The sequence below is a fragment of the Eptesicus fuscus genome, chromosome 7 (assembly GCF_027574615.1).
Source record: "Eptesicus fuscus isolate TK198812 chromosome 7, DD_ASM_mEF_20220401, whole genome shotgun sequence".
NCBI classification, from domain to species: Eukaryota; Metazoa; Chordata; class Mammalia; order Chiroptera; family Vespertilionidae; genus Eptesicus; species Eptesicus fuscus.
In genome coordinates, this window is record NC_072479.1 from 8316209 (window position 1) to 8328667 (window position 12459).

A 12459-nucleotide genomic window follows, 5' to 3' on the forward strand; every position below is an offset into this window, starting at 1 on the left:
TAGTAGCAACAGTGATTGTGATATTTCAGGGGCAGGGGGATTAATGGCTCTGGTTGGGGTAATGCTTATCCTAGGTATCAAAATGATTATAACCACATCTGTAGACATGGGTCCTGTGGTGGCAAAAGGGTATAGTAAGTCCTCACTTAATGACAGCCATAGGTTCTTCAAGGTAGCAAAACAACACATAACAAAACCAATTTTACCACAGTCACCTCATCCACATTATGACGAAATGACATTGAACAAAAAGACGTTATCGAGGACCTGCTCTGCTCCTACCTAAAGGGTTGTCTGGCTGCACAGAATATGCTTATCTTAATCTGTTTAGATTACCATAAACATGGAGCACACAATTGCCAAATCCTCCCAAAGAACTCGCACAGCGCTGGGACATCGGTCCCCTGTCTTCTCTTGCCCCCAGCCCCACCATTCAGGAAACACTTCTCCCTTTCTCAACTTCCCTCAGGGTTTTCTTGCTTGGCCCCAATCAGATTCCATTTGGTGCAACAAAGCATGTTATGAATCCCAAAGGGGTTTTGCTCAGGCCTATCCTAGGATCTATAAAAGCTATATTTACATCCTGGTGGTTTTCTAACATCACCTGACCTGGTAGTACCTTCAGGGTTGATGTAACTGTCATATAAGGCAATGATGTGAGAGGCTTCCTTCCTCTTGGGATTTACGAACAGGATTTTTATCTTTTAGCTTCTAGTTTGTACTGAAGTTGGTGGCCTCAGCAGCAGAATAGAAGGGGGTGAGATGGAGGCTTTCTGTAAAACTCAGTCTGACTTCCTCTTCCCCAACAGAATGACACTGCAACAGACTCTGGCTTGCCAAGCCTCGCCCAAGTTCCCTCCTCTGTGGGTCACTGGCTGTGAGCTAGAGAACAAGTTCCAGGAAGTGGATGCTGCTCTTGAGGTTCAGAAAGGCCACGTGCTAAAAATACTGGTGGAGAGGCTGTCACCAGGGAGCACTTGTAGTGAGGAAGATGCACTATGAAGTTACCTGTCCTTCAGGGGAAGATCTCTCAAGCAGCCCAATTTGTGAATGAGTCTGGTGTCCAGCCCTCTGCTGAGCTCTGAACACAGGGAATGCTCCCATGTTTCATTCATTCATTCATCATTCATACACTCAATAAATACTGAGCAAGTCACTGTGGGGATTCAAAGATAAACAAGATCAAGTTTCTCTTTTAAGACCTTTGTAATCCAGTGGAGGAGACACACTGCTAGCACAAGGAAAGGGACTGGCATTACAGCAACAGGTTCCAACAGTGATTCAAAAGAATCCTTAGCTGGCTGGAGGTGGGGGTGGGAGGGTGGGGCCGAAGCTGTAGAAGTGCTGAGAGCAACTGTAACCACCACAAACTACACCAGGAATAAACAGCTATGTTTTTTTTTGTCCAGCAAGATATGAACAATTTCCCCTGCTCCCCAGAACAAAATATTCTTGCCAATGTCTTCCTCTTTTTATACAAAGAATTGAGAGCCAAGAAAAACACTGGTAATAGGGATGTGTGGGGAAGTCTCAGCAGTGTGCTTTCACTTGGAAATGGACCAGTCCACTCTCGAGGCTGCCCTGGTGCAGTCCAGCCTCACTCTGGGCCAGGATGGCCAGCTTGGAGACTACCAGCATTCTCTAATGAATCTAGCACCTGCTGACCTTCTTTGAAAAAGGGAGAAAGTGAAAATATGCTCAAATATTAATTTCCAGGGAATCGGTACTATTGCTATATTCACCATATTTTTTTGCACCATGAACAGTACTGCACAGTTTCACTATTTGGTACATGGGTCCAATAATGGGATGGAATATTTTACTTCAATGCTATCCTGGAACACTGGGACATTGGGTTGTTGAAACAAACCTCATAAATACTCATGTATTTTTAATGCATGTGAAATATATCAGACGCATAAACAGGATTTATAAGACATAAGTAGCATTTAAAGCTTAATAAAATGAATACCATGTACCTACCACACCACTCAAGAAATACATGTGATTTTCTTACTAATAAGAAGAATTCATCTTTTCTGAGTACTGATTATGTGCCAGACACTGTTTTTAGCACTTATATATATAAACTGATAGACCCTCACAAATGGGGTAACAAACCACAACGAGAAGCTTGCCTGAGGACACAGAGAGTAAGTGGTTGAGCTGGGATGGAAACTGAGACTGTCTGACTCTGGAGTCCATACATTTAATTAATCCACTATGTAGAGGCACTTCGTTATACAGAATATTGGGACAAATTGGCCATAAAATGAAATTTTGTCTGTAAACCAAATTCCTCCACTGACTCCTACTCTTACCCAGAAAGTGAGTTTGAGGCAGAGCCAGGAGAGAAGTGCTGGAGTGAAGTGCGCTGAGGAGTGTGGAGGGCAGGAGGTGTATGCAGAGAAAATGTATTTCAGGCTGTGCAGTCCACAGAGAAGAGGGATTTGAAGAAGATTGGATGTGTAGTACACATTCTTTCTTTCCTTTCGTGGTCGTTCCACCGGTACCCCAATTGTTCACCTAAGATCAATGTTCACTAGTTGGAAAAGCCTATAAAAATTGCCCCCAAAGACCTTCTGAATACTTCTCCCTTCTGTCTCCTCTGTTCCCCACGCCTTCCTCTTTGCAAATGATTAAGTATCAAGCTTTCCTAAACCAAGAAACTTGCACAGTCCCGGTGTGAGTAGCAATGTGGCCTGGAGGCTCTGTATACTGGCTCATAGAATGCAACACATTGCTGTTCAATAATACTGCCATGTCCACCAAAGCACAGCTGGATGTAAATTAGGCATTCAAGGTGATGTTTCCTCTTTAACATGCTCCTTTCCAATCATTGATTATGTTTATTTTCCAAGGAATTTGGTCTTCTCGGTTCCTCTCCTTGCAGAAATCACCTTAATGGGAAAAGTCAGATACTTCTATTCCTAGAAGAGTCAAGAGCATCCTGAGAATTAGCTATCAGGTCACAGTCCACTGTGACAATGGGTTGTGAAAACAAAGATTCTGAATTCAGGTCCCTTCCCCACCCAGGGTCATTATGGAAGCCAAGGGAGGAAATAGGGGAAAGAGTGTGCTCCTAGGTTATCTGACCCATCAGGTCTTCATGACAATGGCTTGGGCTAGAGCTGAAATGTCTTCATAACTCAGGCATTAGCAGGAGCCTTTGCATATGGAAATGATGTCCTCATTTTTGCTGGAGGTAGGTCCCATACTGGTTCTGAGTAATGAGCTGCCTCCCTCAGTGATGAGGGGCTCTCTGCAGAATCCACTCTCTGTCCACAGGGAGGAGGAGCCCGCCAGGAGAGGGAAGCTCATCGGAAACAGGATGCTGGGAAACAAGAGTCACCGCCAGAACAGGACAGGACCTGTGAGGTCCTAGGCCAGCATCCAGGGGGCTGCAGAGAACTGTGTGTGCCCGGCACTTAACCTCCTGGGCCACCACTAGGAGAACTCAGGGAGGTGAGAGCAGCAGCCTGACTGGCTGAGGATGGCCATACACTTCTAGTGGGTCCCTGAGATGAAGAGGTTATGGACTTTTTTCACTTTCAACAAATCTTCCTCGGGACATATTTTGACAAATGAGGGTAGGCGACTTTATAAAATGTCAAAGAAAATGTTCCTTCAGCCCGCTTTGCAGACGCCACCACCCCGAAGCCGCCCGTGACCAGCCATGGTGAACCCTACCGTGTTCTTCGACATCGCCGTCGATGGCGAGCCCTTGGGCCGCGTCACCTTCGAGCTGTGTGCAGACAAAGTTCCAAAGACAGCAGAAAGCTTCCGTGCTCTGAGCACTGGGGGGAGAGGATTTGGTTACAAAGGTTCCTGCTTTCACAGAATTATTCCGGGATTTATGTGCCAGGTGGTGACTTCACACGCCATAATGGCACAGGCGGCAAGTCCATCTATGGGGAGAAATTTGAGGACGAGAACTTCGTCCTGAAACATACAGGCCCTGGCATCCTGTCCATGGCAAATGCTGGGCCCAACACAAACGGCTCCCAGTTTTCATCTGCACCGCCAAGACTGAGTGGTTGGATGGCACGCATGTGGTCTTCACCAGGTGAAAGAAGGCATGGATATTGTGATGGCCATGGAGCACTTTGGGTCCAGGAATGGCAAGACCAGCAAGAAGATCACCATTGCTGACTGTGGACAACTCTAATAAATTTGACTTGTGTTTTATCTTTACCACCAGACCATTCCTTCTGTAGCTCAGGAGAGCACCCCTTCACCCTAATTTGCTTGGAATGTTCCATAATCTTTGTGCTCTTGCCAGTTTATTGGGTTCCATAATTTCCTTACCCCTTCCCAGTCTAGCTGGATTACAGAGTTAAGTTTATGATCTAATCTAATAATAGACAAATATGCAAATTGACCTCACCTTCGCTACACATAAGCCACACCCACCAGCCAAGCCATGCCCACCAACCAATCAGGATGAGTATGCAAATTACCCCAACAAAGATGGTGGCTAATTTGCATATCAAGACAGCGTCGAAAGAAGCCAAGAGCTGCAGAAGGGAGTAAAGCTTCGAAGAAGAGAAGATGGCGGCGGAGGTGAAAGGCTGATCTGTTGCCTCGCATGGCAGTTTCGGAAATACAACTGAAACATGGACTGGTGAGGGTGGTGACTGCTGCTCGGGTCTCCCCAGACCGGGTGGCTGCACCTCTCAGTCAGCACCGCAGCCGGGGCCATGGGCTCATGGGCGCCGCGGCAGCTGCTGTGGCGGCGGCCGCGGACTCGGCGCAGCGGCTCTCGGTGAAGGAAGAGACCATCTTTCTGCAGGAGGGGCTCATCCGCGCCACCAACCTGGCCGAGCTGCCCAGGGAGATCCTCGGGGCCCCGGAGGCCGCCAACACCGATTTGGAGGATTCTTAGGATTTCCCATCTTACATTCAAGTCCTTTAGCCATTTTGACAGAGGAGAACCAAGAAGGTGGCAAAGTTAAACAAATGAACTGCGAACTGCGCCGCGCACAGCAATTTCAGGGGCACGACTGGAGGACAGACCGTCTGCCACCTAGAACTACAGGAGAGATGGCCGAATGGTAGATTTACAGCTAAGAGGGAAGAGGAAACCAGCGAAATCGGAGGGGATGAGGTGCGGAGGCGCGTGGGTCGGGCTGGTGGCGGGGGAAGGGACGCGCGGCTTTTGTTCCAACCCTAGGGGAGATTAGCTCCCCATCACCCTGAAATCCAGCTTCTGGGGACGCGCGGGAGACCCAGACGCCTGCGGGGAGAGGCGGGACTCTTGCAGAGGTGCGCCCAGCAATCAGTGTTTGCTGCGCTGGAGTGCGGAACGAGGGGGCTTAGAAACGTGGAAGGCAGAAGGAGCAGACTCGCAGCCATTGCGGTTTGCCGCGCCATGGCCTGTTGGCGCCCTGAGACCCCGCCCCGCCCTGGGACCCGCCCCGCACGTTTTGAAGACCCGCCCCGCAAGTCTTGCAGGCGCACCTGCGCTCCAAGCAATGGCTTGTGCATGTGGGTGGCCTGCCCTCTGGCAGCTTGACCAGATGAACTGCAGTTCTAGTCGGACTGCTCCAGGGCCACTCAGACAGGAGGAGGAAACTACAGTTTTTGCTGTAATCCCTGCTGAGTGCCTAAGGCAGTAGCTGACCTACACCCCATTGGAGACCCAGAAACGAGGGCATCTAGTGGTCTGTGGGAGATGACACCAGATTTCAACCACGTGCATAAGGGACACATTCAAGAAGCAGATTCAGTGAGCGCCAAAGCCTTGCTGCACCAAGACCCGGCCCATAAACGTGTCTCCTGCACAGCAACTCTTCCTTTATAGACAAAGAGGGCCCTCACGGCCAATTGGCCTGGAGGACAATTCCTCCCAGTGACACCAACAACAATCAAGACTTAACTATACAAAGGAGGACCAAGATGGAGGCATAGGGCGGAAGCCTGATTGTTGCCTACCACAACAACTTTGAGACTACGACAGGAGAGCAGAGCAGACACCATCCAGAACCACCAGAGGGCTGGCTGAGCAGATGCTCTACAACTAGAATAAAAGAGGGGTATGCGGGATGATGCTGATGCTGGTGACCCAAAGACCACACTTTAAGAACTACGGCTCAGGCGACACAATGGCGGCCTGGAACGTGCTCGGCGCAGTTCCCCCGGTGGTCTCCGGCTGAGGGGACGGCTCCACTGGCTGCTGAGCACGGACAGACGAGCCCCTGGGAGACATGGGGTGGGAGACGCCGCGCTTGCTGACCTCCGAGTCCTTCAAGAATCTCAATGCCCCGGAAGCGGCCAGGTGCGCACGCTCGGCGACCGGCCACCGCTGCAGACCCAAGGGCCAACGCAGCGACACCAGACCAGCCCGCCGCCGTGCACCGGGCACACCGGAGCTTCGCCGAGCCACCGCCCAATGAGTTCTGCAGCAGCCGTCCTGGAGCTCTGGAAAAATGACCGAAGGAATTGCTGAGAGGGAATTGACCAACAGGAATTGGGATCAAGAAGACGAAACCCCGCTGGGATCCGGGTGCGGGCGAGGTTGCGCACCTCTGGGCTCGGGTGTGGTCACACGCCTCTGGGTCTAGGTGAGGCCTCATGTCCCTGGATCTGGGTGAGGCCACGTGCCCCTGGGTCCAAGTGAAGCCGGATTGCGGGTCCGGGTGAGGCCATGTGTTCCTGGGTCCGGGTGAGGCCTCGCGTGCCTTGGTCCGGGTGAGGCCATGCGCCCCTGGGTCTGGGAGAGGCCACGCGCCCCCAGGTCCGGGTGAGGCCATGTGTCCCTGGATCCGGGTGAGGCCTCGCGTGCCTTGGTCCGGGTGAGGCCACGTGCCCCTGGGTCTGGGAGAGGCCATGCGCCCCTGGGTCAGGGTGAGGCCATGTGTCCCTGGATCTGGGTGAGGCCTCGCTTGCCTTAGTCTGGGTGAGGCCACGCGCCCCTGGGTCTGGGAGAGGCCACGCGCCCCCGGGTCCGGGTGAGGCCATGTGTCCCTGGATCCGGGCAAGGCCTCGTGCACCTAGGTCCAGGTGAGGCCACGCGCCCCTGGATCTGGGAGAGGCCAAGCGCCCCTGGGTCCAGGTTAGGCCAAGTGTCCATCGATCCGGGTGAGGCCTCGCGCACCTAGGTCCGGGTGAGGCCACGTGCCCCTGGGTCTGGGAGAGGCCACGCGCCCCTGGGTCCGGGTGAGGCCATGTGTCCCTGGATCCAGGTGAGGCTGGGTCCCGTGTCCGGGTGAGGCCATGTGTCCCTGGATCCGGGTGAGGCCTCGCGCACCTAGGTCTGGGAGAGGCCACGTGCCCCCGGGTCCGGGTGAGGCCATGTGTCCCTGGATCCGGGTGAGGCTGGGTCCTGGATCCGGGTGAGGCCATGCACCCCTGGGTCTGGGAGAGGCCACGCGCCCCTGGACCCGGGTGTGGCTGGGTCCCTGGGCCCGGGTGAGGCCACGCGCCTCTGGGTCCGGGTGAGACCACGCGCCACTGGACCCGGATAAGGCTGGGTCCCTGGGCCCGGATGAGGCCATGTGCCCCTGGGCCCGGGTGAGGCCACGCGCCCCTTGGGTCTGGGTGAGGTCACGTGCCCCTTAGTCCAGGTGAAGCCGTGCCCCTGGGTCCGGCCGAGACCAAACCAGAGGGAGTCGGACCTCCGTTACTACCATTTGTCCACCATCCAGAGATGAGGGGTCAGTGCTGACATGTACACATAAGGAACTGGTGGACATTGAAATTGGGTCTCAAAAGAACTGTTGGTCCAGAAAGAAACTCACTACAGACTGATTCATTTGCCTGTCAGCATAACTATTATTGCTCATCTCACATTCAGTTCTTATAAGTATATATCTAGTGACATATGATCTCGCTCATCTAGGGGAAATGATGAACAACATAGACTGAGGAACAAGAACAGAACCAGAAACAAGGAGGCATCGATCGGACTATCGGGCCTCAGAGGGAGGATAGTGGAGGGTGTGGGGAGGGGGGATAGATCAACCAAAGGACTTGTGTGCATGCATATGAACCTATCCAACGGTTAAGTTCACCAGGGGGTTGGGGCATGCGTGGGGAGGGGTGTCGGATGGGAATGGGGGGATGAGGACAAATATGTGACACCTTAATCAATAAAGAAATTTAAAAAAAAATAAAAATAAAAATAAAAAGAGGGAAAAAAAAAAGAATAAAAGCTACTGAAACTTAAAAAAAAAAAAGCTTCGAAGAAGCAAGCAAGCTGTGGGGGGGTGGGGGGAGGAGAAGGGAGGAGAGAAGTCAGGGCCGGGGGCGAAGGGAAAAGCAGGCGGGCTGGCCGAGAAGGCAGGGCGGGCGACAAGGGCGGGGCGGAGGCGGGGCCGGGGGCGAAGGGAAACGCAGACGGGCTGGCCGAGAAGGCGGGGCAGGCGACAAGGGAGGAACGGAGGCGGGGTAGAGTGCAGCAGGAAATCCTATTGCAGGATTTTTCCTGCAACGGGAACGCTAGTTATGAAATAAAAACTAAACAGTTAAAAAAAAAAAAAGAAAGAAAATGTTCATTGAGGATTCTAGATAGGGTTCAAGCTGAAGAAAGAGGCAGCGATGGCAGCTCATGCCACAAGCACCTCTGGCCCAGAGGAGACAGCCGCATTTTTCCAGTGAGCGAGCCCAGGGTCCTGTCATAGAGCCAAGAGCAAACTCGTGGCTCATTTCTACATAGAAACTCCTGATATCTGGACTATTGGAGGCCTAAAGACAGCAAATTTAAATGGTGTTGAGGCAGAAACACAGAATAGTAATGATGAAATAATGATGAAAATCTCATTACCCACACTTACTAGTATAGGCACATGCATCATGATTACTGTGCGTCAAATTGTAAAGTTTATTCTCAGAGAGCCAAAAATGATGTTAAAGCCATGGGAACAAACATGGGAATTTTTCTTTCTACAAATAACTATTAAAAAATGGCCCTAAGCAGTTTGGCTCAGTGGATAGAGCGTCGGCCTGCGGACTCAAGGGTCCCAGGTTCGATTCTGGTCAAGGGCATGTACCTTGGTTGCGGTACATACCCAGTAAGGAGTGTGTAAGAGGCAGCTGATCGATGTTTCTAACTCTCTATCCCTCTCTCTTCCTCTCTGTAAAAAAAATCAATAAAATATATTAAGAAAAAACACACACATGTGTGTCATAAAATTTATTTTTTTAAATGGTTTTGGTTGATATATTTATTTTCATCTTATTAGGGCAGCATGCAAGGGGACCATGACCTCTTTTTGCTAAATGTCCCAAATCAGAGTATGGTGGAAATAAAACAAATGAGCTAAATGACCAGCTTTACAATGATAGACAAGGACCAACGAGGTCTGAGGCTGAGGTTCTGTGAGTCCACAGCAGCAGGGGTGGTGGAATGACAGAGTGACAGGGGAGCCTGTGCGGCACTGGAGCTCTGTGTCTGCCCAGGCTCTCCCTTCCCTTTCCTGGTGCTTTCACTCTCACTCTCCACCCCTTCTCTTGCAACATCCACTTCCTTTCCTCCCACTCACCCTCCATTCCCTGAGCTATACTTGTCTTTCCTGCCACACCCATTCTTAGAATAATCTTCCATTTCTAGCACCCAAATCTCTCTTCTTTCCACCCTTCAGAACTCTCATCGTAAATGTGTAACTAACATTCCTACACTGATCACTGGTTTTTCACACTCCAAAGCATGACACACATTCATGGCCTGACATGGGGGCCGGGGGGGGGGGGGGGCAAAGTATGTATATGAATAGGGCTGGGTCCTCCTGGCCTCAGACAATGTCTAATCTAGAGAAGGAAGAAGACAGACATGTGCAACTAAAATCCAGGCTGAGGGGGCAAAGGCAAACTCTACAGGACAGAGTTAAAAATATGGTGAGTGGGGAACCCAGGTTAATTCTACAGGAGGGTGTCCTGGAGGAAGTGGAAACAGTACAAAGGCAGGAGTCTTTCTTTCTTGTCTCTGAAGTCTCATGTGAGGACTCTAAATACAAAATGTGGAGAACAGACCCACAGGGATTCAAAGAGGCACGTCTACCCGATGCTGGGGACAAAGAGGAGGATTGTGGAGAGTGTCAGCACTCACTGGCCAAGCTGCAGGAGCCCCACGCTCTGCACACAATCACACTGCTGAATCTGCACCAGCTCACAGCCAGCTTTCCTTCTCCAGGATGTTTGCCTAGAGGTGCTGCAGCCACCCCAGACACCCGTTGGTCTGTAGCTCTGAAGGAGAGCAGAAAAGATCTTAAAGATCTTCCCTTCCCTGCTCCATGACCCTCCTGTGTTGTATGTCTGCCAGGCCTATCCAGGTAGGGCTTGCAACCGACCTGTCCTCTAGTACTGACTCATGATGAGGGAAGGGGAAAGGGAGAAAGTGGACAGAGAGAGAAAGCAGATAATTCTTCTAAGAATCTACCTTTGAGCCGACCACTTCCCCTCTCTAGGCCTCATTTGTAAATTAAGAAAGTTGGTGCTGGCCAGCTCCAACTTGACATGCTATTTTCTGTTTCCTTCCTGTTCTCCATCAGCATATCTTTTTCTCCCAATATAATAAGACTGTTTCCTAGTTCCTAGAAGCCACTTCTCACCATCTGCTTATCATTCATTTTCATAACTTGAGCTCTTTCCCCTCCCACCCTTCCCTTTTCTTCCTACACTTTGCTCACAATTTTTGTCTTGTTCCTCTCCTTTTACTCATTTTTTTTTCTCAAAACTTTGGCTTTTCTCTCCCCCTGTCTGGGCTTCACCAGGGTAATCAGACAGACAGGGTTGTCCATGGTGTTGTCACTTTGGGGCCGGCTCTTCTGAGCTTTCCCTCTTCCTCCCAGTGGTTCAGTAGGCACTTACACGAAAGAGACAGGAAGTGGGGCCTCCCAACTGTCTGCTCAGCACTTGTGGGAGAGCCCTAAGATGTCTAAGAGGCTGTAGGAAAGAGTCATTAACCCCAGACTGACTTATAAAAGGGAATTTAGAATTTCTACAAGGCTTGCAACACAGAAGGAAGGGTCTCTCCAGGTAGCATTGAGAGCAGGGTCTGACACTAGTACACCATCATTAGTTGGTAAGTGACAGAGTGAATGATCTATTGCAAAGAACACTGCCTCCTTTTATTTATTTTCTAAATCATTTTTTATTTTTCAATTACAGTTGGCATACAATACTATGTTAATTTTAGGTATACACCCCAGTGATTATACATTATATGACTTACTAAGTGATCATCCTGATAAATCTTTCACCATCTGATATCTTACATAGTTATTAGAATATTATTGACTACATTTCCTATGTTGTACTTTACATCACTGTGATTACTCTATAACAAACAATTTGTATTTCTTAATCCCTTTACCTTTTACACCCATAACCTCAAATTCCCCTCCCATCTGGCAACCATAAAAATGTTCTCTGTATCTATGAGTCTGTTTCTGTTCTGCTTGTTTGTTAATTTTGTTTTTTAAATTCAATTGTTGATAGACATGTACTTATTTCCATTTTATTGTTCATATTTTTTTATATTTTTCCCCTTCTTCTCCTTTTTCTTTTCTTCTTCTTAAGAAAGACCTTTGAACATGTCATGTAATACTGGTTTGGTGGTAATGAATTCCTTGCCTTTTCTTGTCTAGGAAGCTCTTTATATGTTCTTCAGTTCTAAATTATAGCTTTTCTGGGTAGAGTAATCTTGGTTGCTTTTCATCACTTTGAATATTACTTGCCACTCCCTTCTGGCCTGAAATGTTTCTGTTGAGAAATCAGCTGACAGTCTTATGGGAGTTCCTGCCAGGTCTGACCAGCAGACCCTGAGATAGATGAATGATTACTCTGACACACGTTTCTGTGAAAGAGAGGACTAAGGGACTGCCTGGCTAAAGGAACCAGATAGCCCCGTTCTCCTGCCTCCTTCTGCTTTTATTGTAGTAACAGCTTGAACTAAAATTAACTACTAGGAGGAGCCAATGGGGTGAAGCTACCATCTGTGGAATTATGACTGAATGCCTCTAAGTCAGAATCCCACCCAGGCGGAACGATACGGCAGTGCCGTGGAGCCTCGGTTGGCCTCGGATAGCCAGTCCCCCGCCGTCCCCGCCAGAGGGCCATTGCGCCCAACCGCTTTGCTGCTGGAGAGCCCTTCGTCCTGGGAAACAGGGTGAGGCTGGAAAGGGGGCCGCCCCCTACGCCATTCACGCAACGCACATTTGTGGGGAACCTGGCACTAAACCATTCATAGACGACCTGCTTCTGGGTCGGGGTTTTGTACGTAGCACAGCAGCTCCCTCACTGTGATCTATTGAAAGTCAGCCCTCGACACAAGGGTTTGTAAAAAGAAAAAAATTTTTTTTAATAAATAAATAAAATTAACTACTAGATACTATCAGCAGGGTAAGTATCCTTGAGAAAACATATGCATCTGCAGTGTCCTTTAAGCAAGGACATCTGAAGTCTAAACATAAAGATTCCAGTAAAACACTGAAGACTCAGACTTGTTTGGAAAAGTCAAGG

The 12459-nt window shown here is 49.7% G+C and overlaps 1 pseudogene; it reads left to right on the forward strand.

Moving 5' to 3' along the window:
• The first annotated feature begins 3676 nt into the window (after positions 1-3676).
• On the forward strand, positions 3677-4342 carry LOC129149893 (peptidyl-prolyl cis-trans isomerase A-like; annotated as a pseudogene).
• The last annotated feature ends 8117 nt before the right edge of the window (positions 4343-12459 follow it).